Here is a 25,568-nt window from a genome sequence, read left to right as displayed (position 1 = left end):
TAGAATTATCACTTGTCTCTGACCTACCTTGTTTTACATCGGATCATCGCAGATCATCAGAGACGATGAAAACCCATACAACTTCACCAAAATCAGAGGGCCTTAATCAATTCTTCAGGTGAGGAACTAAAGTTTTAAGCCTGCTGCTTCTTCATTTCTTCTCTCATTCCATTTCTAAAAGTGCTTCCCAGTATTTCTATTTCACTAGTAGTTTTTGTCTACTTCAAAATCTCCTACAAGTCTCTTGGTTTTACTACATCCTCTATTATTCAACCAACATTCCAACAAAAATATCCCTAATTATGTGATAAAATTCTCTGTATTTTTATTTCACTAAATTTATATCATTACATAAATGGCTTGTAAGAATTATAAATATATTACATAAAAGCTGCCTTTTAAACAAAATACATCAACAGAATATAGTCCCATAAACAATTTCTCCATTTTTATAAAGTAAAGAAGATGCAACAAGGCAAGAAACAAAAAATTGTGATCCTGAATAAACACAAATACTGCCAGCAGTTACTTTTACCTACCCCATCATTTTATGGGTAGCAGAGCCTAACAAAATCTACCGAGAATTGCTGCTTTGGGAGCCAGTGTCTTCATGCTGTAACGTTTCAATCTGCTGCATCCTACGTAACTGACCATATAACACAGATTATAGTCTCTTCTGCAGTACTGCCACAGCTAGAGCGCCGACATCTCAAATGAGCATGTTGCAAAACACTTTTACAGCCATGAGTAAATTTAGCTGCATACACAGCTCAGTTTTACATCTGCAAATATGCCCTAGAATCGTGTGCTGGGCACTGGCTCTGAAATACTTTTAGAAGCAGTTCCTGGCAGTACTGTTGTTTCAGTAAATAGCATGAATTGGGTGCCCTGAAACACAGGAATTTGTGCCACTGCAGATCTCAGAGCTTTAGTTGGCACAGTGACTTTACACAAAGACAGTATTTCTAAAGTTTGGGTTCATCTACCTAAACGCTTACAGAGCACCGTGATTTTTCCATTGCAATGAAAGGTCTCGGTGTATGGGTCTACGTGCCCACACAAAATTAAACGCTGGTTATTTTATCACGCCATGCTCTTCAGATGCTGTCAGGCATTCACCAACCACAGGTTTCACCAGAAAGGCTCACAGATGTCAACATTTTGATTGACACGGCTGTGCTGACCAGCCTAGCACAGCATGGCCGTTTGGGCAGGGCTGAGCATAAAGGGCAGTTCTCTCTCATCTCCATCTGCCTGGAGGGAATGAAGACACCTACTTTTGCAGCTCGGATGCTGAAATCCTTTTTGCTTTCAAGTGGTAACCGTGAATGTTCTCCGGAGTATTAAATGAGAGGAAGGCATTATAGTTTTTAACTTTGATGCCCCATTAAGATGAATATGCACCTAATGAGCTGAGAAATTACCGTTGCTGCTTCTTTTTGAACTGCTGTACAAGAGCAGCTAATCAGGACGGGGCATGCTCTTTGTGTTCTTAACTCAACAGCTATGAGTGTTAGAGGATCATATTCAAACATATGTTTAATGCAGCAACAATAAAGGCAATGATAGTTTCCACTGCGAGAGAAAGACTGAAAGGGCATTTCCCTTTTTATTTTTTTGTATTAAGAGCCATAGTAACTATCCCTTGCAGTTCAGATAGAGTCTGGCACAAAACCCAAGAGCTATCACTTATAAGCCAGATGTCCTCATCAAAACTGTCAGCATTTTAATGCCTTCAGACAAAAGCCATCAAAATCACCAAACCCGCTGATTATTTCGAAAAACAAGAAGTTTTACTTTAAAAGCAATATTGGAATACTATCAAAGCTCCTAAACGCAGTGCCTTAAGACTGCTGGAATTCGAAACACGTCCTAGTTTTTAGGTCAGGCTCTAAGAGAAGCTAAAGCCAATTAAATTCCAGTGTTATATGCTAATATTCCCTACCTGCCAACTGGAGTGTGGCAAGTCTTATTCACACTGATAAGTGAGCGTGGATATGAAGTGCAGTTTTCTCTTAAGGGAAATCTTGCAACAAACAGTTGACAGGGCAACGCGTAACTCTGGAAGTAACAAATTAAAAATCTTATAATGCAAATGAAGAAGCTGGGAATTTAGGCGTTTTTATGCCTAAAATAAAACCTAAGTTTACTTTCCTTTCAGTGATATCTTAGAGGAAAGGTGTTATCTAGGTAATGAAGGATGCACCACCGTGCTGATACCTCTCCAAGGTTTGTGTCCTGAAAGGTGTCAGTCCCCTGCCAGTTCCACAAACATTTTATCACCTAAACCTGCTAAGGTGGTAAACTGTATGTGGGCTTGAGCACAGCAACAGCTCTAATGTCCTTTTGCACAGCTGGAAAGCAGCAGTTTATGAAACGCTGAGAAACCGGAACTTCTGTGGTAGTTACGATAGGCAAGGAGCTCGCTAACCAACCTTACACAATGGTTTTACTGCTTTCTTGTAAATGAAACTGCAGGGAAGTGAGCACATCTCAAGAGGCAAATGCTCCCCAGCTCCTGCAAGCATTCATTTCCAATACCTGAAAAAGGTATTTGCTTTTTTTTGTGTGTTAGTCAAGAGGATATTCTTTTCCTCACACACCCTATGTAACTTACGGAAATGGGACGAGCACGAATGATTTTAAAGGGAAAAAATAATTAAAAAGAAGAGCAAGATAAAAGGCTGCATTTTAGATAGTTAAAATACCTTCTAATTTTCTGCAGTTCTCCTACATCTTTTCTTTTTCTCAATTAACAACAAAGCAGAAAGTGGGAGAAATACTAAGGAAAAATGAAAGACAATTCAAAGTCTGGGATACCACCTGAAAAGTAGAAAGTTTCAAGTGAAAAAAAATTTTTCACAAAACTTCATCTTTCACCTAAGCATGTTAATTTAATTGTAACATTTAAGTGAATATAAATTTAAGCACTGAAGAGTGTTCCACAACCACGACTGTTTCAGAGCTGTTTCCACTTTGCTATGGGTGACACACAGGAAAAAAAAAAAAAAAAAAAGAGTTAAATTGCATTTTATCCCAACTTACTGGGCTACTGTGGAGAAGGAGAGCAGGGAAAGGGGCACTTAATTAAGAAAATTAACAGAATGACTGTGAAAGTCAAGGCAGGTAGAGAAGTTATGCAGCCCATGACAACCATTTACAAAACTATTCTTTCATGTTATGGAATGTTTTATAAATCAGCTTAGCATGCATTGAAGTCATTCAAGACTGTGAAAGAAACAATAGGCTTTGAAGAAAATTAAATTATTTTAAGCTGTCAGAGTTATGGGCTTGAAAATATTAGTTTGTTGCTAGGGATTTAAAAAAACTTCCTTTGTAGTGGTCAGCACAGAGAGATTCAGGAAACACAATCTAATAAATCCAACGGAACATGATTATTTTACTATCCTGCTACAACACGGTGAGTCAGAAGGCTTAATTCCCTCGCACTGCTTTATAATGGACATTAGATCTAAAGTGCTGCCACATGCATCTGTGTTAACACTCAATGATCCTGCTAAGTACCTGTGCGAGAGCAGCCCTGGGTGGCCATGAGCACTCAGATCTCCCCAGTGGCTCACTGCAAATCATCTTGCACGCCGCAGCACAAGGCCAGTAGCTACAAAAATGAATATGCCAGTAATTTCTTCCTGACAGTGATCTGACACGCAGCTGATGGAAGAAGCTAACCATGCAACCTCTCCACCGCACGTCCTGCTAACGGAGGTTCTCTCGTAACACCCATGGGGTTATGGATTCCTGCTAAGAGCAGCAATAGGATGGATGATAAAATTACGGCGGTGTAGAAATGCTCTCTCAATTAATTTCCCATCATGTTAAGGCCATTATCATTAGATGTCATCTGGTGAAATGGAAAAGAAAGAAAACAAACCCAGAAGCCTTCAATACCTCTGAAAGTTGCACTCACTTAGCACATGATATAATTGCTGGGTAGGGCAGGCCAGCCTCTTGAAAGAGTTTACCTTCAAATAGATCTTTAATGGTATCGATTTAAAAGGACTGACAGGCAGATTGCTTCAGAAACATGAGCACATAAGAAGTTAAAAAAAAAGAAGCCAAGCACATAGGCCAGAAGGAAAGCGAGACAGAGATTCAACACTCAGTGAGTTCAACTAAAATTTCAAGATGTCAGTGACAGCTTTTCCCAATCAACTTTCAACACAAAGCTCACACTATTACATATCTGTATGTTATATTGTCTGTGTAATGATGCTCCTTCTCTCCTTCTAACAACGGCTATTTTTGTTATCTGTGGTTAGAAGATGAGAAAGTTTAGACTATTATGGACAACAAGCGGCACAACGTAAAGTCTACAGGAGGAAGAGATGAGCACTAGTGTGTGGAAGGTTCCTTATGTCCGTCAATCTGTAGGCATGATTTCCCAACTGTAATTAAGGTACAAGACATATGATTAAGAATTAAAACACAGCCTGAGAGAAGGCGTGTGCCAGGAAGAAGTTAGCAGAAGAACATTTACAGTAAGAGAGGCAGAAAAAGTGATGACTCGAAAGCTGCTGGAGGAGTTAAAGACTTGAACATAATCAGAGAAAATTCTACATCTGTAAATGAGTAAGAGGACAGAGCCCTCTGGGCCATACTTTTGTCTTCTGAAGATGTACAGGATCTATCTGATACGCAGTTGCATTTACAAAGTAATTGCAAGACTTAACAACATACATGCGCAACAACTCATTTTTGATCCAAGGCAATCCTTATCACAAAGGTCAAATGCCTCTTGGCTGCGTGGGACGTTGGAATGAGCCCTGTCATTCAGAGGAAAACCTGGAGGTTGGCTTTGAAAGTGCTACTTTGAAAGCAGAGCACATGGTGCCACTTCATGGTTTCAGCTGCACTACATACAGATGACTATCTACAGCTTTTCATCACCTCCACTACAGAGCTTACAGCCTGCCACATTTGGTATTGCTTCCCCTTCCTTTCCATTCTGTCACAAGTCTGGGTAGTACTGACACTCAGAAAGAGGATTTTTTACTAGACCAAAGTATTTTGACTTCTGAATTACATTCTATCTCAAATTACAAATAGCTACATGTAGATCTGTACTTTATTCACTTCATTTTTTTCTTCCCTACAAGCTTAATGAAAAACAGCTCTAAGTGTGGCTGGCAACTCAAGAAACTTCAGATAGAGAAAAGCATCACTGTTTGCAGAGACTGTCAAAAGCTTTCAAAATAGGGACAAATATCCTATCTTTTGGAAACATCAGCTTCTCAGTTTGCCTTGGCAGTACCTGTTGCAGTTATTAAAGCTCTCAGCTGTTATTAAAACTCAGCTGATTTTCTCTTTTATGTCCTTCTCCAATCCCCCAAAACAGGACAACGGACAAAGGTTCTTGACCAACAGCTCTGAGAAACAAGGCTTCTCTCTCCCAGCCCAGTCAAGGAAAATAGAGCTCATTCCTTGGAGAGCTTATTTATTTCAGCTGCCAGCATCGTTAATACGAAAGCACTAGGTAAGATCTGTTCCCATTCACATGGGCTGCTTTAGACAGCAAAATAGAAAAATGGAGGTTTTATACCTACAGCACGATCCTCTCCAGCTTTGGAGACTGCAAGTCTTTTGAGCATCTGCAAATGTCAACTGTCTGACACCGGGACATGTTAATAGATTAATTAAACAAAAAAAAGCATGCTAACAGAGTACCCTTCTTCCTCAAACAAAAGTTACAAGACCAAAGGCTTTAAAATGAAGATATAGGGATGAACTTCTGACAGCATGGGGTGTGGAATCCCACGTGTCCATCCTCAAATACCTTCCAGCCTTTACGTCATGTAAATAAACAAGATGACTTTTTCCCAACAGTTCTGTGTTATCACCATGTTTCCTGCTATTGCACTTGATGTTCAGTTCCAGTTTTTTGAAAGTTAGCCACCAAAAATGCCTGCAGCTGCATCCGTATCTGCTTCACTGCAATACCTATCTGCACTGGATATTTGCTTTTGCAGCTTGCTATCTAATCTCTTTTTAATCCTAATTAAAAAGTAGGTACTTCTGAAACCCTCCCACTCCTGCAAATGACCTGGACGTCCCTTTGTTTTCTGAGGCAATTTCAAGGACTTCCAGAAGCCTCCACTTTGACTCGCATCCTACCTCTGAGTATCTACATTCTCTATTAATGTGGTGCTGCTGAATTTCTAGTTTTGACAAGGCTTCAGCTTGAGACACAGCTGCAATCGCAGTGCAGGCAGCAGCGGCAGGGTGCTCAGGCACATTAGTCCTCAGCTTCCCCAGGCCTGCAGCAGCCTGAGGATCTCAAGATGATGGCTCCATGCTGTTACTGTAATGAAACACTGTGAGGTTCCTATTCCATTAAAACTGGGAGGTTGTGGCATTTCATCCCAATTCAGAATGGGCACCGTTTCTGACACTCAGAATGTTAATGGAGACAGGATTGGGTGTCTAAACTGATACATGTAACAGCGTTTAAAGTTAGACATCACTGGCCGGTCAGGAACACTCAAGTTAGAAGAAGTAAAAAATACAGTAAGAATTTAATATTTATTACGGAACAGGCTCCAGCCCTCTAAGCTCCCTGCTGTGCAGCTGGCAGGTTTACTGCAACTTCACGAGCTAGGTTAGGTACAGTATTATACAAATTCCCTATAAGGTTTGACAAGTCCATTACACCTTGGATGTCTTTAACCTTGTGATAGCTTATTGTACTGATCTTACGTCACGGCAAATATTCAAGAATAATTATCTGATAATGTCTGACTGTGGTGGCAGCATTACAGAAGATAAAATGCCAGACTAGCCCTCCAGCTTATGGATGACAGCGCTTTGCCCAGCCACGAGCAGGAGATCCAGGAGACAGATCAGAGCAAGCTATGTACTGCCTTTTATCCTGTATCCAGAGTTTGGTCTTTATGATCTGCTTGTCTGATGGTGACATCATACACACAACAGCATAACAATAATAACAATAATAAAGTGCTCAACAAGGAGAGAGTAGCAGTAGATGGCGTGGTATTTGATAAGGGCTGCGGGAAAGTGGATCCATGGAAGGGCTGCTTAAAAAGCAAGAGGCATAGCAGGTAGTTATAAAGTGAGCCGCCTGCTACCACAGATGAATCCTAATTATTTGAAGTCACAGCCATGCACTGCAGATTGCTTTTTAAGTTAAAAAGGAAAATTACTCATGCTCTACTACTCACTAATTTCTTTAATTAGCAGCAGGTTAGTCTGAAGATATCAAACTTGAATGCCCAACGCACGAAACTTGAGTGGCATCTCAAACTTCTTATCTCCTTCTCATCCAGGATAATCGAAGTAGCAAAATACAGTAGCAGACACCTTCCGTAAGATCACAGTATATCCAAGGTACAAATATAGTAATATACTTTATGTCTCAAACATCATGGTACCTACAGTACTAAACAGTAGTAAAAATGTTTCTGAAAAATACAAATCCAATAAAAAACTCTTCCAAATTTTTGTACCAAAGTATCTTATTTGAAGGACAGTAATAAAGTTAAAGAGGTGACCGAATATTGCACTCCTGTGTATTTTTCAGGATCTCTGTCAGCTGTTAATCTAATACTGTCATTCTCAAAGACCTTTGTGTGCTCATTAACACAGAACTGGAAAGATCTACATTCGATTTTGATGCAGCTAAGTTTTAACATCCGCAGTGCACTAAGAGTAACATCAAACATTATGGGATCAACGAAGACAGAATAAAATCCAAAGCAGAGTTTAACCTTCCCAGGTGGTTTTGAAGAGTCCCATCTCCAGCCCCACATGACTCACTGAAGTCAGAGGAAAAGGACTGTACAGCAAGTGGGTCTTCGTGAATCTCAGTCCCCTGCTCTAATTACTAAGACAAGTGTCTCTATTCTCCTCCAGCAGTGCTTTGCTCTCACATAGTTTAATCCATTTTCCAGCTTTGATTTAAAATATAAATAAATCACTAAACCATTCTTCCCTAACCTACGCACGTTACATCTAACATTACATCAAGACCGAAGATGGCTTTTTTGTGTTATCTGAACATGCAGAAGCGCTTTCATATTCCTCAGATTGTGCCACTGCTGAATTCAACTTTCTATATAAAAATTAGAGCCAAAGGCAAGCTTCTGGAACTGCACCTACAAGTCTTGGATCTCAAAAACCTTAAGTAATTTACCTGACATCACTCAAGAAGTGCTTAGTAAAAGGATTAAATGCAGCAATAAAATATGAAATAAACATCTGTATTCAAACTTCAAATGCTTCAAGTTACTACACAAGTTCCCAGTTTCTATCAGCACTCACTGCCAAAGGCTTCCTGATTAATAGCCTGGAGTCCCATTCCATGGCTCCAAGGAAAGGCAATGGGTGTACTAATCTGTTCTCCACCTGTCTCTGGATTGTATAACACAATACTTATTTTATTGGAGAAGATTCATCACCATTGACACCATAATAATCACAGCGTAAATTGCATACCAATCAATTTCTAATGCCAGCCATAACCTAACCTTATAACTAGAGTTAAATCAGATTTCTTTAGCAAAGTCTAATTGGGAAATACCTAATTCTTTCCTGAACAAAATTTCCTAAACAGAATTGCAAAATCATAATGAGGTTAAAGTTACAAATACCCTATTAAATTATCTTTTGGTTATGCAACAGCAAACAGTAAATACAAACAGGCAGAATGTAGTCATTCTCAAGAAACATGTATGCTTTTATAATCACAGAATCATTAAGGTTCTAAAAGACCACTAAGATCAACTAGTCCAACTGTCACCCCATCCCCATCATACCTGCTAACCCATATTGTTCAGTGCCACGTGTAAGTGTTTCTTGGAATGCGGAGGTGACTCCACCTCTCCCTGGGCAGCCTGTTCCTATACCTCACTAGTCATTCTGAGATAAAGTTTCTTCTAACCTAACTGCATGGCTAGGTTTTTTAAGACGTGACTGAGCTTAGCTCTGCTTCCTGTGATGTGTAGGTGCAGAATCAGCCCTTCTACCTGCCACATGTCCAGTGGGAACTGGTGTAAGAGTAATAGTTAGAACCAGAGTTATACCATAAAAACATGCTAGTGTTACCAAAGACTCAAAAAACCTATTTTTTTTTTCTTTTAAGGGTGAGAGAAAAGGGGAAGGACTAACGCCTATAAAGAAAAACCTTGGGAAAAAATGAAGGCAATTTCATTTCTTGCATGGCACTGCTCTAACAGAAAGACACACCCCCTCAATGAGATTGCAAAAAGCAAGTGAGAATATGGTTGAATTTATGAAGGGTGAAAAAAGATGATCAAACTGCAGAAAATAAGGCAGCAGAATAAGTACACAGAGAAAGCGCATTATGGCAACTTAACCACAATCTTTCTTCTTCTTTTTTTTTTTTTTTTAAGAACTGTACTTTGAAGAGAAGACATGCATATTTAGGTGAATACTTGTGCTATAACCAATTTGCAGTGCTACAGATTTTGACCATTTTTTCCAAGAAAAATTCCCCTTATACACACACAAGCTAGAGAGAAAGCATCCCATCTGCTGACTGGCTCTGCCAGCATCTGGTGAATATTGTCTTTTCCTGTGCTTAATTAGCTGTAAAAGCTGGCATAGCCAGCAGGATAAAAACAACATTAGTGCTAAAAGAAATCCTCCTATTGTTGCTCCTCAATCACTTTCAACCTAGGCAAAGCTAGCATTGTGGCACCTTTACTTCAGGTGGCTTCCATCTAAGTAGATTCTAACTAATCTAGCAGTTCATTATGGGAAAGATGGATGCAAAGTGACTTAATTCATTGGATGGAAGTACTATAAAATAGGAAGTACTATAAAACAGCAGCCTGTTGAGATTTGCATGGTAAATTCCATTCTTTCTGTTTTGTCTGAGGTTTCAAAAACTCAGTCCTCTCTTCTTTGAGCATTGCTGTCACTGATGAAGATTTGAACATGACATTCCAGGTATGGCTCCCCATTACACTGATCATTAGGATCAGACTAAGCAGGCACATTGTTGCATTGTGCAATTAAGGAAGAGCACACAGAACTTGTGTTTCAAGTGCTGAGTCCAGTGTCAGGAGTTTGTTCTCTGTGTCTTGAAGCCTAATAGACATGCAGTAACAGACTGTCAGAAGCCCTGTGTGCAATTCTCCATTTGGGAGCAGCAGGTGCAATGAATGCCCACAGAAAAAGGAAGTATAGCTTCAAAATAAAAATAAAAAAAAAAAATAAAAAAAAAAAGGTTTTCTTGAGCCTGGAATGAGTCTTCATTTGTCTATTAAATTCAGATTTTTGAAACAACAACCGATTGATGGAAAATTAATTACTTTTATCAGGTTATACATCTATGTGAGGCTGAATGATGTTTTTAGGTGGAACCTCAGGCTGAGGGGGAAAAGTGCTTTCAAGCTTTATCAGATCATCTATTAGTTAAAAAATGCACGATCATATCGTTGATGTTTTGACAAATTTTAGATATTCTAAAGATACTTTTCAGATTCTGGGAAACACTCAATGCTCTGGAGATAGGCCAATGAAATAAAATGATCTAATCAATGAGTAGTCAGAAGACATCTCAGTGTGGAATTAGCAGAGATGCTTCCAGCATCGGCTGTATCTAGAATTACCCAGCAGGCCAGGACATCCAGACATTAAGTTGCTTCAGTGGAAATAGGTACATCCTCAGCCACCTGATATTCAAGTCCTGAATTCGCTAGGTGAAGAGTTTGTTCGAATGGTGGGACAGAGAAGGAAAAAGAGTTGAAAGGGACTTTTGTTGAAGAAGTAGATATTAGGTTTGTAGTAAACATTCCACTCTAAAACATATCAAAGTTTGGATCATCACTTATTATGTACTACAGTTGTTCTGATAATATTTACTTTCTTCTAGATCACTAATTTAACATTAATAATGGATGCGGATGCAAAGGATTTTTTGTCCCAAATGGTACTATTGGCACCATTCAGATACCTTTACCTACAGATACACATATTTGCAATACAGTAATTATGTCAAACTGAGAACAAATAATACAGTCTGAATCAGCAGAATTTTTGTCTGTTTTGCTGTGCTAATGAATAAAGGGACCCTAAAACAATCTGAAGTCATCCAAATGACAAGCCATAAGTTTGAGGTTCTCTTCTTTTCAGGGTAGACTATAGACTCGAACCCATTTCTCCTTTAACCTAGTAAGTGCCACAGTCACAAAGTTAACCTAGACCTGCTTTATTAGCTTTAACCTCAATCTAAAAAGGAATACTTTATTCTCCCGTGGCCAGTTTAGAAGAAGCATTTCTCATCCTATTCTCTTTTTTGAGGCGATGGCACGATGCTAACTGCACAGCTATATTTCAGTTGCACTAATGATGACTATGTTTAAAAAATACACGTAAATAATTGTAGGGAGCCTACAGATACATCTAAAAGTCAAATCTAATGTGTTTTACAGATATTATTGAGTATATATTAATAAATTAAATATTTAATTTAATAAAATGTCTTTCTGCATACATTTCTTTGCATACCACTGCTCAAATAGCCACATGTTACCTGCTATTTCTAATTACATCTCCAGCTGTAATCAAAAGAAGATAGCATTGTATTTTTCGTGTAGGGTTTGGTATAGATGCTCACCTCCCGTCCCATTTTATCAGAGTATATACGAATCTTTTTTGAAAGCAATTGTAGGAACTATAGGCCGTTCGATTTCTTTCTGCTACAGAGGCTGTCAAGTCTTACCACTTCTAGCTGAGAGAACACATTCTCTGCATCCACACAGCAGATGAGAGCTGTGTTCTTGCAGAGATCCATTAAAAAATTTTATGGACAGCCTCTGCGTGGCTTGTAATCTTGCAAGTCATATTAGTCACCTGAGCCTACACTAGCATTCTGCAGTGTTTTAACGTCAAGCCCAAGACAAAACCATCAACAGGACAGTTTGAATACATTCCTCTCTCCCTAAACAGCTGTGTCATATTTGATTTTTAGTACGACAGCAGTACTGTATTAATACAGTATTGTATTTGCTCGCTACAGGGATTGTAAGAGTTCACACTGAATGTAGAAATAACACCTACCTAGGATAACATCATCTGATGTGAGAACGCCATGACTAGTTGTGTTAAAGGAGCACAGAATTAAGGGATTGTGGACGTTAACACAACTCGTAAAACATTTATCAGTACACGTAAGCACTGATGCACACAGGGTGGCTGCTGGGATACCATTTGCCTTTTTGGACATCTCACAAACCAGCGTGGCTCAGCAAAGCCTTGGATCAGACCTAAAGCCTACCAAGGAAGATCCGTGATGACAATAAACTCTACAGAACCTACAGAGCCAACACACCCAGTTACATCTGCTGACTGCACTGCTCTCGGCATTGAGAAACACCACGCAGGCACGATGAAGCAGCTTATCTATTTTCACCAGAAACCTTACATTCATCCTTGCTCTCTGCAGCAACTCAGGCATGCTGAAACATGTCTCCTTATGTTCCATCCTTCAGGGAGAGGAAAAAACATTCCATGAGGCACAACCTATCACCAGCCCCTAAAGGTGAGCACCTACCTGCCCTCCGTCAGAGTCAGAGACCTCTGCAAAAACCAGGCATGTTTAATCTTAATAAAAATAGGAGCTCCTCTTCTGCTGTGGACAGAATTTTCACTTAACAGTACAACAAAATACACGCTATAAGGGAAAGATTTAATCATAGTGGAAAAAATATAAATTACTTGCTATTTTAGCAGACAGTTTTTGAAAGCTGTCAAATCTAAATTGGTTTTACTCAGCTTTTGACCTCTCATGCAACAAAGCACCTGAACTCAGAGGGCAGTTTGGTATCTCAGGTGCAAGTGGAAAAGTTAATACGAGTACTCTTTTGGCACTTGACAATCAACAATTTGGATGTGTAGAGAAAGGAATAAGCCCAAGACACAGGTTACAACACCAGCAAGAAAACTCAAAACAGAAATAAGATTTTACATCTGCGTTGCCTTTTTTTTTTTTTTTTTTTTTTTTAAGGACATAAAGAGGACTATGCTTCACTGAGGATTTCAGTGAAGATTGACAGAGTTTCAAAGCACTGACCACAACTTCGGTTCTCCTGAGATTGAGGCATGGTGAGGCAGAGCCCCTCCTAGAACACACCACTGTAATTTTGATGCTACAAGATACACTGCACTCAGAATATTACATATTCGGCAGTTTCAATAATTCAGAACACTACATCATTTTTACAGAGTGATTTAAGTCTCCCCTTGATTAATGATAGAAAGCTGTTATAAATATAGTTATTTTAATTAAAACCTTTGGCTGTACCTCAGAATCATGAGTCTGACCTCATTGCAGCTGCAAAAATGGTGAATTTAAACATATATTTGTGCATACATATATACGCATATGTTTATGTGTCTATATACTAAGTATGGTAGATCCTAGTCTCCCTGTATTGCTTAGGAATAAAGGATCTTGGAATACTACAAGCTCCTCAGCTTCTTCTATATTCAGGTAAATTTGTTAATTTTTTTTTTTTTTTTGAAACAGTGGGAAAAAATAACACATTTTACTGCATTGTGTAGCTTCAGTGTCAGAGCCTCTAAGCATAAATTGGTATAATCCATTGAATAAGGGGTACCATTTAGAAATGTATGTAAAGAGTTTGAGCATGAGACGTGGTCTACATTACTAGCTAAAGCAGTCCCACCAATTTGAATTGAATCAGTTCCTCAAAATCAGCAGGGTGTAGCCTGACTTCTTCTTTTATGACGTAAGCACTGTGACGCTGTACTGCAAATATATCAAACAACAGAATAAATGCTGATCAATAGGAATAAAACCACACAATTGTTTAAATTTGGAGCCCAGTAGTTTGTAATTTATGTTGTAGAACTTACTGTTTATACATACTTCTGTTACTGGCTAAGAGAGTAATAGGCGTGATTCAGGAAAGAGATCATTTAGAAATACAAATGCCCACTTAATTCCTAAATGTTTTCTTCCACAATACTTCTTTTTATAAATCCACTCAACTACTCAGAGACAGGCTGTTTCACAACAGCATCCACAGTTACAGAGTGGTAACTTAAACCACCTTTTCCTTTCACACCACGTTTGCCTTTCTGCTCCTTTCAGTTTAGGATTGTTATGTGTTCTTATTCTTGAGATATTAGTACAGAACTGTATGCATGAACCGAAATAGGAACACATAATGAATGCTTCTCTTTAGACTTGCTTTTGATATAGTTTTTAAGAAAATAGAATTTAGTTGCCTGTTTTAGGCATAGAACAGAATCTACATAGCATGCCTGAACAGATTCAAATACAACTTTCACATCTTCACCAACCAAATCTCAAATACTTCCCAGTCTCACTATTCCCACCCAGACAGTCGGAATTCTCCATTTATCTGGAAGGGTTGTCTTCTAAACCAGTAAACCCTAAAAGATGAAATTATTTGGAGCTGATTGGAAGGCTTTGGGGAACTCACTCATTCAAGATCAGAGATCCAATCGCTCCTCTGGAATTCAGACACATACCTTCAACAGGAAGACATAGTAGTGCATCTGAGGCCTGGCATTTCCAGCCCCCCTCCTTTAAGGCCTGATGCAACAAACACAGCAAACTTGAACTTCCATCAGAACTTGATTTTTTTTCTTTTTTTGAACGAACTGTTGCAATGAAAGTATGCAAAATTGTAGGTAATTAAAAAGCAGCACAGTGCTCAGCAGCACTTAAACAACAACAGAAAAAAAACACTACACAATAACTTCTAGGCGACATTCAAGCAATCTCATTAAGGTTCTTCACAATCCCAGCTAGATTGTCATAAAGCTGTTCTTCAATTTTATTCAGTGTACAAAGCCCAACTCAAACTATATGTAGTGAATGACGGAAAATGATTATTATAAAATGGGAGGGCCTGAACTGACTGTGGGAGCTGATGGAAAATGTTTTAAGCACGTTATATTTTATCATGGTAATGTCTTGATTACTTGATGGAATTGCGTTTAAGTGAGTACATTACAAGTAGGTGGAGATTTTTAATAAAATATACTTACAGTGAGAGAGATGTCCGCTACTATTAAAAAAAATATATAATCTGTCTCAAAAGTTAGAGCAAATTAGTAAATCCAAATTGACAGCTCAATGCTATCATTTGTTCAATATAACAGTAAAGCAGACTGAGCAAAACTCATACACAAACAAAACCAGTAGAAGACAAACAAGCTGGCAACAGACATATTTATACACACAGGGGGATTTACTTTCAAAACCAATTTTTAAAAGAGTCCCCCAAAGCCTTTTCTGCAGTGCATCACCGTTAGCCTCAATCTCTTTTCCTACCTATTAGAACTTGAGTGGAGACCAAATGAAATACTCCATTCAATCACTGTTATCTCTTTCGGGGAGCATTCAGATCTACACATGATGCTGGTTGCAACCATGGCCCTCCAGAGGAATCTGTTCTCTTTGTTAAGTTCTTATTTCTGGCCTTCACCAGCAGTCCTTTGGAGACAGAGTGTCTCCAGCAGCTATTATTGTCAGCACAAGAGGTGGAATGATAGATCCTTATTCCCTTAAAGAGAGAATACCCTTTAAATGTCTCAGACAAATAGTATGACAGTACATGGTACACTGAGTTTCTTTTCACTCTTTCAGAGTAATGTTATTTTAACTCCACCGATGTTCTTGATTTATACCAGTGTATGCTAGCAGAAAACCAGACCCTTCATTTACATCACAGAGCGATTAAGTGCTAAGGCAGAGCCTGGATGAGGAAGGTGTTCTGTTCCTGGTGCTACAGGCAACCTCTGTGGGACCAGAGCAAGGTCATTTCTCTGCCAACATCTCTTCACCCCTCCTGGGTTTTGCCAGTCTGTCAGTACTTACAGTAAGGTCTTTGTGGCAGGACATGTCTCTAGCTATACCGTTACACACTGCCTATCACATCGGTGGCTGTCTTTTACTGGTTGTAAAAAGAAAAACAGTGAGACTGTTAAAATAAAAGGTACAAAGCTGACCTTTCCTTTGCTTCACCTAGTTTGTGTACAGAACTCCAGACTGACACCACCGGGATTTTTGTCATGTGCATTAGTCTTACAATAAAATATTCCAATTTCATACATGCAAGAGCCATAGGTTCAGAAATAGCATATTGATCAGGTTGTATTGTAAATATGATATGACACAGAGTGCAGATCAATATGCTGCTGCGTCTGCTACTACAATGCGGAGTGCAATCAAATCATTATTTTTAGCCCTTCATAATTCCGGGAGTTTAATTTCATCATTTCAAAGGTGAGGAGAAGTGTTTGAAAAACAATCTGATTATGGGCTGCTGCAGGGGCCCTTGCCCATGCGCAGATGCAGCCACTTTGTGTGGAGGAAGAAGCGTTTTTCCTGCGGGCTCTGCTGGGGTCACAGAACATTTTGGGAAGGTTTGAGCTATGATGCATAGGTGTCAGCATGGTGTTTGCTGCAGGCTGGGCACAGCTCCTGCTAGGACACCCTGCACTCAAGGCATATGGCCCATGTAGTTTTTGCTCATTGTAGTTGAAGAAAGGACAACGCAGGAATGGATTACGGTACAAAGGCACTGGCAGTTACTGTACACAATTCCTCCTTCCTTCTCCAAATGTCTCCTCCTGCTGTCATCTTTTCTCAAAACAATTATGAACTTTTTAACATGGAATTACGTCATTAGTTTTACTTATCTCTCATTATGGGCTGTTTCCAAGTCAGGGAAGGGTGAAACCCTAGGAATGTGGGAGTCAAGAGGACTTGAGAGATGCGTTTCTGATCCAGGAATATTTTGAACTCTGGCCTTTACTAATTAATAAGACGTAAGAGAAGTATAATTTAAAAAGTCCAGCCAGGCTTGCGGACCTTGGACAAACCCCAGTTTCAGTAGCGAGTGAGAAGAGACAGAAATGCCAATCATACAGATTTCCTTGCACCAGCAGGAGCCACCACGTCACACGCCTGCCCCAAAGAGGGAGGTGATGAGCGAGGAGGAAGGACGATTGCACTTATTAGACCAGCATAGCCCCCACAGCTCTGATGGGGGCACACGCGGCAGAGACATCAAAGTCTGAGACAGTACAGATGCATCCTCTTGTTCCAGAAGTTTTTAAGACCAGTGAAGATCACTGTATATAAAGTAACGTAAGGCTCCTGCCAGGATGAGTTTAGCAGAAATCAAGACAGATTCTCCTGCTAAGGATCACTAATAAACACTGCTTTGAGTGCCTCTCCTTCTGAATTTGAGAAAACTCAATTAAACTGAATGGGACTCCGTGAACTCTATTTCCTCTATCAAGGGCAATCAATCAAAGGACTGAACAAAACAGCACTTTATCAAATGGAAAAAACTCAAACAAAACAGGAAGATAAGTAAGATAATAAATAATAGCTGACAACTTCAGAAGCACACCTGAAAACTTTTTGAAAGAGCAACTGTAAAGCCTTCCACTCCTTGCCAAGGCTACTAATTGCACAGCTCCTTCATCCCCTCCTCTTCTGTCCCCTCCTCAAAATCCGCTTGCTGAGGCCACGGCTTGCCCCCTATCTTTGGATCACCCAACTCCTGATCTACCTGCAAGGAACCCCTGCTCTCTTTCCAGGTACTCACGCCATGACCAAGCTCCTTTGCTGCCCGGCTGGAGCTGTGGAACACTGAGAATTTCTTAGATGGAGCTTCACTTTCAGTTTTAAATCTTTAGAAGACAGACAAAGATCCGTTAACATAGAAACAACCATCGGTAAGTGCCCTGTCTGGTGTGGAAGCTGCTGTTTTCATTTAGTTAAAGCTGGACTCAAGTAATTGTCTTCTCTGTTTTCCTAAACATTCATTTCCAATGTTTGAACTCCATTTCCAGTGTTCCAACTCCAGTAATTGCTGCTTTAATCTTTTGCAGCTTCACGTGTTCTTGGTAATGGAGAATAATAAATGTAAATGTAACATTTAGGCCATCAGTAATTTATCCGGGGAGAGCAGTTCAAAGGAAGCACCGGCTTGAAACTATCGGTTCAGTTGAGGAGTGTGAGGCAGGAACCCCCCCAGCCGCTATCTGACTTCAAGGAGCCTTTGTACAGTGCTAATTATAAGACAAAGCCACCGAGCTGGTACTGATTAGTTATTTATATTTTTGATGAATTTATCTGAAGTTATTTTCTGATCTCTAATTAGAGGTGACCTCTAAAGCAGGGTTTTGCTTCATTTTCCAGAAGAGCAGCTCAGGAATCATTCAATCACTCACTTAAAATAAATGCCACGGTGATCTTAACGCTCCCCAGAGCTGATTCTTAGTTATCGAGAGAAGAAAAACATCTGATTAAGTTCACAGAGCTGGCTCTCTGAGTGACTGAGGGCTTTTTTTAAATATGTCACACAGATGGAAAATGTTTTCTAGCAGTATCTACAGCAAGTCACGACATTCTTTTAAATCTTTCATAATTTGTGACACAGAATTAGCAGCTGTTTTTAAAGTAAAATACAACCCATGGGGAATGGGAGGAGAAGACAAATTCTGACTCTTTGCTTTCTGACATTCTCAGACCAGGAAAGGAAAGGTTCCGTTTTAGTCATTTAAATGCTAATATAATTTCATGACCACCTGTCACTCCATAAAATGTTTTCCATTGCCTTAATCACATTCTGCTCTCCTCAGCAGAAAATTAGCTGATGCTAAAATACCAAAGGTTATTAGGAAGGTTTTATTTTCCACGTATAGATCATTTGGTATCAGAAGAGTGATAGAGAGATCTACTCAGGCTAATATCTTTATCAAATGCTGATGTATGCAATAGTCACTTTCAAATGCTAGAGATGATAAAACAGTCCAATGTATTAAAACATCTGCATTTAAAGCGTATATACATCTATCCTGTACTTCCACTACCTTCAGTACTGAAAGCCAAGTCCATAGGGTAGAACAACATTTCTTCACTTGCAATTTATCGGGCAACTCCGACTGTAGCTCAGACAAAGCTTCTCGAGAAGCAGAGAAGCTTCCCTCTGCTTTTGGAAAGTCATAGCTATCTCTCTTCTTAACCTGCTTCTTCTCTTTACAAGTACAGTGCACTTTCAACAGCATTGACTAGACTCTTTTCTTGTATTTAAGCAGAAGAAAACTGAAATGTTTGGCCGTGTCTCTAAGAAAAAGAAAAAAAAACTGCAAATATACAAGAACAAATCTGGAAAGAATTAAGTGATAAGAACCTGAAAAGTAGCATTGTAGCAGATAAAGAAAAGATCTGCTTTTGTAAGTGCGGATGACTAGTTTCTTCCGTGGAGATTGCCCAAGTAGGGCTAAAACACTGTGCTATGTGTTATCCTTTGCCTGACCTGACTACCTTATTCGGAGAAATATTTACCACATGGTCTAGGTTTACAATAACTGTCAGTAAAATTGCTGGGCAAATGTTGCCAAGCAACATAATGTTTGTAATTGTTCCACACATAATTTCGCACTCTTCTTGCGTGAGGAGATAAAGTAAGAAAGAACCCTTACCTGAACCATTTTAGTTGACATAGATATTTCTTAATACTGCATTAAAAATGATAAATATTGGCCTAACCCTTAGGAAAACATTATATACACAACCTTAGATTTATAGCAGAAAAATGTAGTTAAGTTCTTCCAGGAAAAGCACTAACCAGAAAGGTCAAATAAAATGCATTAAATAAATGCTGTTAAATGTATTCTATAGTTGGGACTAACCATACCACAATAACATGCTCAGCTCCAATCCATTAGTAGATATTAAATGTTACTTTCCTAACATGTACTAAAGACAAAGTCTTATTCCACCTAATGTAGCGGTATCATGATGTTCTTTCCTGGTAGAGAGAAACCCCAAGGCAGGCAAGCTACTTTCCAGAATCTTGTCCTCCTCAGACATCCTTTCTACAAGTTTTAATTCAGAGCGAGTTTTCAGTCTTCCAGGTATGTATTTTGCAGACACAAGTAGCACTAACTAACCTTTATCAACCTTTATCTCCCACAGTTTCTTCTAAGTCTTTTACCAGCCTGAAATAAACAGCATGGCTGTAATAGGCAAGACTGCAGCAAGTGCAGGCAAGATTCACATTTGGGCTTTGATCTGTAAGAATTCAATGACATGGCCTTATTACCAATTCAAGAAATTCTAATTCTTTTTAATCTCAAACCTATTTCACTTTATTTGAGTCAGTTATTAATTTCTCATATGAGCTAAGAGAATGGCCTTCAGAGGGAACAGATTTTTCTGAATTCGTACTCCAGTTCTTAAAGATGCAAATTGCTTCCAAATATACCTGAGCAGCCCTGCAGTTTTAACTATAACTGGTTTTTATGACTGCATTAGAAGATCTCTTGCAAGTTCAATCTAGATCTTCATGTTTTAGAAGAAGCATGCAAATACGCTGCAAAAAATAATGTTATTTTCCAGGCTTCCCCGGATTTTTCATTACTAGTAGAATTGTTTCCATTGCTATTATGATGAATCTGAATTTCTTCAGTAGACTGTTCTACTAAAGCATTGCTAATCAAATCCTCCTGACTTTGCAAGTCTTCTTCCTTTTATTTCTTTGTTCTTTTTCCTTTTCCGACATGCTGCAAGACTTAGATCACAAAAAGATTACTAGAAAAAGCATACGGCCCAAACCTTTCAAGACAAAATGGACTGTGTTCGTGAACAAAGCTATCTGACTCTTGCAATAGAAGCCACACTGATTCCGGAGCTAATATTTGTTTTGAAGAAGATCTGACAACATTTTGACAGTCCCTTTGACACACTGCAGTTTCTCAATCTAAGATCTCAAAACAAAACGTATGAAAGTGCTGCAGGATTTTGCACTCACAGTTTTAACATGTTGCAAACAGTTTCACTGGTGTTTTTCACACTACTGGGAAACAAGCAAAGGCTCATAGCATCTTTTTCATCCATTGATAAAGAAAGCATAAGTTAGGTTTCATGAGTATAGAAGAACTTTAAATCCTTTGGCAAAGATTTTGTAAACCTAAGATGTTATGATACTGTAGTTGCATTGCAACAAATCTTCCTGAAGTGATAACAGTGTTTTTCACAATGTGTAATATCTCTGCATTAAGATGTTTGTTCTACTTCATTTATTTTTGCTGTACTGCTTCCCATCCCTAGGAGCAAAGTGGCACCAACAGAACACACGCATCGGTCCCTAGAGTGGAATACTGGTAGATGTTAAAGAGCCCAGCTTTGCCACAGCACTGGAAGTTGCCTCCAATTTCCAAAACCCCAGTGCCACTCTTCTCCCTCGTTTGATTGCTGGCAATTCTGCAGTATAACTGTAATTATGAATTTTCAAGAGTTTCTGCAGTATACTTTGAACTGGTATTTATTATGCAGACCAGACATACTCATGATTATGTATGTGATATACATATATACTACATAAAGTACTCAATTCTCTCAGTGTCTGATGGCTGCGGTACAGAGAAGCCCTTCTCTTTGTGCTTTACGTAGGAGGAAACATCACGTGTCTTACAATAATCTCAAATCTCTCTTCCTTCCCTAGAAAGGAAGGTAGAGAACACAGCCTAGGTTTTAATACTAGGAGCTAGTATTTGACTGCACCAAGAAAGCTGCCAACTCCTTTTCCTGAGGTAACATGCAGAAACAGGTTTGGACTGAATATCTGACTGGAGGTGAATTGTAGACCAATTTTTCCCATAACAGAATGGCAATCTGAAAACAGCAGAGTCTTACTATTTGCATGCTAAGCAGATGTTAGTAATAGTTATTTGGTGAGTCCTGTGAGAGATCTGCAGCGTACAAAGAAATCAACATATTTCCTCTGTTAGAACCAATTCTGAAATTAAAGACAGCACGCAGAGATTAATCTGAGAAAGCCATCCAGCACAATCAAATACAACACAAATTTGAATAGAAACGTCAAATTGACTTGTTGAACTTTCAAAAAAAATTATTTAGAGGAAATATCACATATACAAAAATTAAAGCTGTTGCCATCTGCAGTGTTAGTCCAGGAGAATGGGCCACAGCCACGTGAGATGATGAGCCTGAGGTTAGTTTAGCTGAACTATATTTCCCAGGCTAAATTTTCTACTAAACCTGTTCTGCCAGAGCCAGCAGAATTCTAATTGAGGCTGTGAGAAATTTTCTCTCATTTGACAGTTAAAATGATATTAATTAAAGCAGACCTCAGTGTTTGAATATTAAAACTATGGGGAAAGAAGAAAGTAATGCGCATTTGTTTCACATAATCACCAATGAGGCTTCTGATTTTGTTTCCCCAGTGAAGACAGTGGTATTTTTTATTGATTTGACTGACCATCAAAGAAATCAGGAAAACTAGAAACTTAGCAATGCATGCTCTAAAATATGGAAAAACCTCAAGAACAGTGAAAATGGGTCAAATGAAAGGTCAAACTAGTCCAATCTACTCTGATAGCATCCAAAACTGGCTACCAAAAATGGAAAGCACACAGAAACAGCTTCCCTCTGACATTCCTCCAGCATCCCAATGTTTTCTGCTAAGGGACTTCCTTGGTCAGATATAGCTTATAGGTCTTAGGCAATTGTCAGTGGGTTTCTTTTATGTTGAAGCCATGCAACATGTAGCACTCCTGAGTGTCTTACAGCAAGAGCTTCTTAAATTTGGCTGCTTTCCACCAGGATCACTTTTATATGCTCCAAACACACCTCCCCTCCCAGATTCACTGAATGGCTCTGTTTCTGCACTGGAAGCTGGAGAATCTTAGAATCACCAAGCTGCTCATAGCTTTATAAATGCTCATTTTCCCAGTTGCTTCTTTCCTGAACTGAAAGATACTTGTCTAAACAGTTCTTTAGAAGATGGTCATAGAAGCCTGGTGTACATGACTCATACCTTGTGATGTGCAAAGAAAGATCAGAGGGCAGACTGGCTTTTCTAAATACCTCAGAAAAAACTACTTCAAGGCATTATAGTCTAAGCCGGTTGTATGCTGCCAGACACTCACCTAAATAATTCTTCCATATAAGCCAAAGCACACAGTCCATATTAGCCACTTTGCCCTACTGAAACCACTAAGAGAGCCACGGTGAGCGTAACAATCAGAGATACTAATAAATCGTTCCTACTTGCAGAAATGATTTGCAAGCAGTTCTTGTTTGCATTATTACCAAGCCACTACAAATATATTTGCTACTGCTTTGCTGAGTGTATTTCTTTATTTCACAGCACAGCATGTTTCCACACGAAGGTCTCCAGTCAACGGCGCAGCACCATCAGCACACTGCCCATCTGTGGCCCATGCTCCCTCAAATGAGTGTGCTTCTCATGTTTTCTGCTGCCCACGATCCCCTGGGATGCACAAGCTGCTGGGTCTCGCACATAGTGTCATCAACACGGACTAAGGAGTAATTACATTGGACCCAAGGGCTTTCACTCAAAAGCATTGCTGGGAAGTGTAATGCTCTGCCTTAAGCTACAGCCCTTCCCAGAGACATGAACTATTAATGTATGGGCCCCTTGGAAGAAGTCTCTATACTGACTCGATTTTGCCCAAGTTCCCTATTTCTTGCTCTATACTAAAAGCAGAATGCTGTATCGCTACAGTATAAGCAGCTTTATATTAAAAAAATAACTTCCCCTGGAGAATACCTTGGATTCATTACAGTACCCATATGGGGTGCAATTAATGCGCATCGCTTTCCTCACATGTGGAATTCAGCATTTCCAGCTATTAGTTAAATCATCGCATTCTCAGTTTGAGCTATTTTAACATCCCTGACTCATACTTTTAGTGTGCAAAGAAAGATCAGAGGACAGATTGCCTACTCTAAATTCCATTGGAAAACTAATTCAAATTATAATATCTAGACTGCTTCTCTCCTGCAAGGCACGCACTTAACAATCTATTCTTTTACATAAGTCAAAGAGCAATCCGATTCTAAAATCACAGACCTTGAAATTTTACAACTAGCCCAATTATCATTTTAAGAACTCATGATTTAACCATTAAATTATTCCTAATTAGAAATGTCACACGTTCCTAATTTATATAAATGCTACTTAAATTACAATGAAATTGGTTAGTTTTCAAGATAATTATATGTAAAATTTAACTTAATCTTTTCAAATACTGAAACATTATCCCCATAACTCTTCCTGTTTACTCTCCTTTCGTAAGTACAAGTTGTCCACATTCTTTTCCATCAATGACAAGATTCAAAAAGTGGTATTTTGTGATTAAAAATCAGTAACAACATTTCTTTAAAATGGAAATGGGAAGCTGCTATGCTTCCTATGCTCTGAAACAGCTATCCAGAAAGATAACATTCCCCATTACCACTGTCAACAATTACACCAATATTGGTTTTAATATGAAATGGAGTGTAAAGATACATAATTTGAAGGATAAACCACGAGAAATCTGTGAACTCTAGTGTTGACTTAAAAGTTGCTGCCTGATTTTTGCTCAGCACAGTTAGATGGTTCAACTCAATACGTTGGTAGCTTCAGTTTAAGTATCCGAGTACTAAAACAGATTACATTACGTTCTGCCTTCAGAATCACATTTATTGCAGATAACATTGAAAAACATTAAACATTTTCACATACAAAAAAATGTTAAGCTCCTGGTACAATTACTGTACAATAAAATAGCATTTCTTCTTCTTTGGGTGATTTTCTTCTTTCTTGCAATGAGTTGTCATGATGGTCTATATTACTTCTTATTTTATTTCTTACTGAGCTGTAAGTTGCAATCTAGGAGATGCCGAGGTGAGCTTGTACCCAAAGCAATGTATAGAATGCGAAAGTTAGCTTAAATTGAAAATTAGTATCATCAGCTCAGTTAGGAGATGTGGTTGAAATTCCTCAGCAGCGGGAAATCCTTACACGTTACAAAATTGTGTTGTAATGCAAGTGATATATGAAGAAAAATCTTGATGCAAATCATGCTTCATCAGATTTTATCCATCTTGCAGAAAGTATCACTCATGAAAGACAACAGAAAGAGGAATGAATTTACCCACAACCCAGCCAACAAACTATAAAAACAAAGATAGAACTTCTGTCTATGCATTTCATTTACCTGAAAGAGAGGAGAGGGAAAGAGCACGGTGGTGAATTTATTAGACATTGGTCCTTTTTAATTTGGCAGCAGTCAAGCATAAGGTAAAGATAGCCACCAAGACAAAAGTTGAAGCGATAACCTGGAAACAGAGGAACTGTCACTACGTTTGGTTAAATAGCAAATTCAGTATTACAGAAAATATTTAACTATTCAGCATCAAATAAAATTCCCAGGAATAAAAATCTGACAGAGGCTCAAAGGTGTGATTTGAAAAACTGCCCAGATTTCCATGCAGATCCAGCAATGCTGTTCACCTTTGCAAGAGAAAACATTGATTCCAACCATGCCCAGAGGCTACCAAAAGCAACTTGATGACACCAGTATCTCCCCATCAATTTTTCAATCACTTGTCTTGGGTCAGTAATTGCTCTAGGATGCAAAGTATTTCCCTAGTTGTAGAAATGACACAAAATGCACCTGCTAGTCACAGATATATCCTTTTATACGTGGTCTACTATATTACTTTTGAAGCTATGTCT

The 25,568-nt window shown here is 38.9% G+C and overlaps 1 long non-coding RNA gene across 1 annotated transcript; it reads left to right on the top strand.

The window, feature by feature from the left end:
• Positions 1-16,966: 16,966 nt before the first annotated feature.
• Positions 16,967-24,991, top strand: LOC146543920 (uncharacterized). The gene is made up of 3 exons (XR_014884480.1): positions 16,967-17,745; positions 19,834-19,932; positions 23,190-24,991. It is a non-coding gene; the product is annotated as an uncharacterized LOC146543920 (long non-coding RNA).
• The last annotated feature ends 577 nt before the right edge of the window (positions 24,992-25,568 follow it).

Source organism: Meleagris gallopavo, chromosome 7 (genome assembly GCF_905368555.1).
Source record: "Meleagris gallopavo chromosome 7, MGAL_WU_HG_1.1, whole genome shotgun sequence".
Classification (NCBI taxonomy): domain Eukaryota; kingdom Metazoa; phylum Chordata; class Aves; order Galliformes; family Phasianidae; genus Meleagris; species Meleagris gallopavo.
The sequence above is the reverse complement of the archived record's forward strand: the minus strand, read 5'-3'. Positions and strand labels throughout refer to the sequence as shown.